This window comes from Octopus sinensis, unplaced genomic scaffold (assembly GCF_006345805.1).
Source record: "Octopus sinensis unplaced genomic scaffold, ASM634580v1 Contig17696, whole genome shotgun sequence".
Taxonomy (NCBI): Eukaryota; Metazoa; Mollusca; class Cephalopoda; order Octopoda; family Octopodidae; genus Octopus; species Octopus sinensis.
Window position 1 is genome coordinate 35,780 of NW_021835244.1, and position 5,657 is coordinate 41,436.

Consider the following 5,657-nt stretch of genomic DNA (forward strand, 5'->3'; position numbering starts at 1 on the left):
TTTAGCCACAAATATTTCTAGCAAAAATACATCTACAACAGGCGCAGGAGTGGCTCTGTGGTAAGAGGTTTACATCTCGGAGGAGTATCTTCTACTGCAACTTCGGGCCAACCAATCTTTGTGAGTCGATTTGGTAGACGGAAACTGAAAGAAGATTGTCGTACATATATATATATATATATATATATATATATATATATATATATAAAATAATAAATATTAGGGAATAAATCCAAACTTACAGGGAAAAATCAGATTTAGGATTGAATCCAATTTTATAATAAAATATTATATTATATTAAATTAGAGACAAAACCACTATTATGCAATTCAAACAAAGAAAGACTTAATCCAATACATACATTAATTTATATTATTTAGAAATTTAACAATTATTAATATCCACTACGATCGTTTCATGTCTTCTTTTCAACACATCTTTGAGTAGTAGACATTCTTCAGGTGGTTTCAAATCTAAAATATAATCAATATTTTTAAGATATAAGCAATCTATATAACCTAAAATAATAATTTACTTATAATAAACTCTATTATTAAATATGATTATATCGAAATCGACTATAATGTTAAATATTAACTTTAATTTATAAGGCAGAAAATGCATATTCTAATATCCATTTTAGTCAATATCTACTTATATAGATTTTTGAAATGACTAATATATATACATTATCAATGAAAAAATATATAAATATTATAATCAAGATCTAAAATAATCTCTATAAACGATAGTATATAATGAAAACCTAATATATTTAATTTCTCATCTTTAAAGATGAAATTGCTAATTTCAAAATACAAAAAATATATATACATGCTCACGCTCATATATATATGTATGTATATAAACATATATAAATACGTACATAAACACACACACACATATATATATATCTATACATACACATATAGATATAGACACGGATATATTTTATAATGCAGCCCTATACTTCTACACATTACTTATCATACTCGCACACACACACATACAATCACTCATTCATAAACGTATACTCTCAGCAAGACACTAACACAGAGGATAAATAACATCCAGTAGCCGCAGATACTCAACCACATACTTATAGAAATATTCCATTCTTAGTAATATAGTATTAAATAAATACTATAAGTACTATAAACAAAATTATGGATGGGAATAATTATCTAAAATTATGCTATTAAATTAGACATGGCCTAAACCATCTTAAGTCGAAATCTATCTAATTTATCAAAATTTATCTAAATTATTTAATATCTAATAACATAGAAAAATACGATAAATAGATCATTACATAAACAACAATATTAACATAAGGAGAATATTATTACTCCAAAGGCTTATACAATATTAAAAATTAACAATTTGAAGATCCACGAAACACGTGGACCAAAACTTAGTCCGGTGATTCCAAAGACAGTTACGGGGCAGTTATCTCCCTTGCAAGGGTGTGTGTGTGTATAGGGGTGTATTGAGTCATCCCATTAATAATGCGTTTCTTTGATGCTTTTATTTTTTAATTAGGATCAACAAAGTTCGTTTCTAATCTAAAACAGACACTCCTTCATTTTCTACAATGCTCTTCCATCGATCTAACAGACCTGCAAAGCCCCTCTTCAAAAATTTACTTGTCCGTGACGGAATGTACTTCTCCAATGCTGTTCTGACCTCGTTTATAGAAATCATATTTTTTCCTTTCAAATGATTTTCAAGACTGCGGAATAAATGATAATCAGATGGGGAAATGTCCGGCGAATATGATGGATGGGATATCGTTTCCCATTCAAACTAATCCAGTCTTTGGAATGTCACCGTCACTATATGTGGCTAAGCATTATCCTCATGGGAGAACACCTTTCGTATTGAAGCAAAATGTGGTCATTTTTTCTAGCGCAGATGTTGATGAACGGTTGAATAACCAAATCCAAGCTTCTCTGCAAGTTCTTCAACAGTTACAATGAGATTTTCTTCCACCAGTGTTTACAGGACGTCCTGTCTTCAAGGCTGTCGTTTTCTGGTATTTCTGGAACCATCGTTGACACTGGCTTACGCTTATTGTCCGATCCCCATATACTACATTAATATTCCTCGCACTTTCCGTTGCGTTGTTGCCTTTATCAAACGCAGAAAGCAAAATATGCCAAATATGTTACTTTGTCACATCCAATATTGCTTTGAAAAAAGTAACTGCTAAAATCGAACTGCACTCTTCAAAATTTGCACTAAGAATAAGCTCATGGTAAAAGTTACTACCTGTTTTTATAGCATGTTGACGCAGGTAGTTTATCCTATCCCCCTCTGACTTTTAGTTCATACAGCGGAAAAACCGCAATATTTATGGTACGACCCAATATATATATATATATAATTTATTTCGTAATGAGACAAATTAACTCGAAACTGCAGTCCGTGCGTATCGCTTATGTTTACGAGAGAGGGATGACCTCCCTTTGCAAATACCATAAGAGCACAGAAAGTGTGCCTACAGCCAGCTGGAGACGAGGGGCTAAAAGCTACAGTAACACCCACCATTAGTGGTTTGCCATATTTATATGGCTAGTATACTTAACGTTGTCGAGCGCTTACTGTTTACATCTCCTTCAGAGATTAATCATATATATATATATATATATATATATATATATATACATGTACATTTAAATTTAAAATAATAAGTGTGAAAAACTGAATATTAATTTAATTTCATTTTAAAACCAGTGGTGTAGAATATCGAAAAATCTGAAGTTTCAGAAAAAAATTTATTACGTACATATAAGTTGAATGGCCTGTAAATGGACATCCATTATGCTAGAAGAAGATCCGCTATGGTCTTATCATTCCATTGTTACTGGTAAGACCGTAGCGGATTTTCTTCTATCATAATGGATGTCCACTTACAGGTCATCCCTCTTATATGTATATATATATACATGTATATATATATACATTTGTGCAGATGCATACATAGATACATACATACATACATATATGTATATATATATATATATATATATATATATATATATATATATATATATATATATATTACGGAGATGTACTCGCATAGCAAGTAATTTGATCTGAGATCGTGTGCTGAAACGAATACAATTGAAGCGTGGAAGGTGTTTATAAGCCATTTAAGAAACACACAAAAGCCGTCCGATTCACTTCAACATTTAAGTTTAATTTGTCAAAATATTTTCGTCGCTAAAATCCGCGACCTGTTCACTGACAAAGTCCGTGCTGCATCTAAGAAAGTAACATTTAGTTCGTCATATATATGTACGTATGTATGTGTGTATGTATGCATACATGTGTGTATGTATGTACGTATGCATGTACGCACATACGCCTGTGTATGCATGTATGTATGTATGTATGTATGTATATATGTATGTGTGTGTATATGCACGCACATACACTCTATAAAACATAAAGCTATAAACCTGTAGCAATGGATGGATGTAGAGCGACCACTCATCACAACGCTATCAAATTTCAACTTTCTACGGCCGAAGCTAGAAAGTGAATTTATGACGCTTACTCCCAAAACTATACCCTAAAATCTATTATCAGAATTTTTATCTCTATATCACAGAACTAATGTTTTACTATTGTGCGTATGTATGTATGTATGTATGTATGTATGTATGTGCGTATGTATGTATGTATGTATGTATGTATGTATGTATGTATGTATGTATGTGTGTATGTATGTGTGTATGTACATACGTACGCATGTGCGTATGTATGTATACGCGCTCGTATGCATGTGCCCATGTATTTGTGTGCGTACATGTACGTGCGTATGTACGTGTGTATGCCCATACGTAGGTATGTATGTATGTTTGTATCCATGTGCTACGTATGTATGTGAGTGTCTAGGAGAATGGGCAGATGTGTCTGTGAGAGTGTGTACATGTGTATGTGTATGTGAACGTATGTCCGTGTACTGGCATGTGTCCCTCCAAGTTGTGTACATGACTGTTACTTTGCTGAAGGTTGTATACATATTTACATATATGTTTGTATAGACGCACACACATATATATATATGTGTGTGGGTGTGTGTTTGTTCCTCTCATCATCGTCTAACCGTGAATGGATACAACGCCTAGGTGCAACTGTTCGTATCAAACAACGTCTGCTCATACCGTTGTATATAACTGCACATACGCATTGCAACCTGTATGTAAGGACTACAGGTGAAAGGGAGAGAGAGAGGGGGGTAGTTATAGAATAGTCCTTCTGTGCCCTTATACTGCTGTGGATAGAGTCAGCTATGTGTTGTATAGATGTCATCACCTGTTCTTCACTTGGTAGAGGGCCCATAACTGTGTCTGTATTATATTTCACAACAAGGTTAATGTCGTCGACGTAACGAGAGTACATAGCCAAGTGGATGTTACGGTTTGCTAGGCACTTACCATAGACTACCCCTCTAAACACCCCAGTAAACGATTACCCGTCCTAAATACTGAGCTATGGATGGAAGATGCTATGGTTAATGGTACCATTAAACCATGTATACTCCACTCACACTATCAGAAACCGATGGCTAATCCACTAGTAATCCGTAGTGACTCAGCTATGTCGGATACTGCCAAACTCAACATCCTAGTGGCAGACTTAGTTAGAGTAATGAGGAATGTATCACCACTATGCCAACCACAAGAACGACAACAACACATCCAGCACAACATATTCCGAATGCAACACTCCGGATACACACTAGACGATAGAGTCAGGGTATACAAAGGAGCGAAAGCTATATTCGAACGCATTCTAAGGAACGACGAAAACGGTATATGCCCCCTGTACCGCAACAAGTTCTGGAATAGGTTAGAGAGGGACACCAACAAAAAGATGAGAAACGTTACTTGGTACGATAACAGGAGATTTCACGGAGTGATATTCGTTGACGCCACACCTAAGAACGAGCTAAGTAGGGCATTCAAGAAAGTCCTGCGCACTACGGGCCTAAAAGTTAAGGTTGTAGAAAAGACAGGTAGGACTATCAAATCGGCATTATGCAGATCATATCCATTTGATAGAATCACCTGTCAAAGTAATTGTGCAGTATGTTCGACAAATCCACATGTAAATTGTAAAACCAAGGGCACTGTATACCAGATTAAGTGCCAGGAGGGAGCTTGCGCGACTAACCCAGAGTCATACATAGGTGAGACCTCTAGAAGCATCAATGATAGGTTCAAAGAACACCTGGACAACTACATTGAAAGGAAGCCAAACTCCATCTTCTACCAACATGCTGTAGACTGCCACAAGGGATCCTTAGGGGAGCTTAAGTTGAACATCCTAGCAACACATCCCACCGATGCAATGTTGAGACAGGTCACAGAAGCTGTTTGTATACAAGAATACAAACCTACTCTCAACCGAAAGTCCGAATGGAATAACATCCAGATCCCATTCAGAAGGACTATTCTATAACCACCCCTCTCTCTCTCTCCCTTTCACCTGTAGTCCTTACATACAGGTTGCAATGCGTATGTGCAGTTATATACAACGGTATGAGCAGACGTTGTTTGATACGAATAGTTGCACCTAGGCGTTGTATCCATTCACGGTTAGACGATGATGAGAGGAACAAACACACACCCACACACATATATAT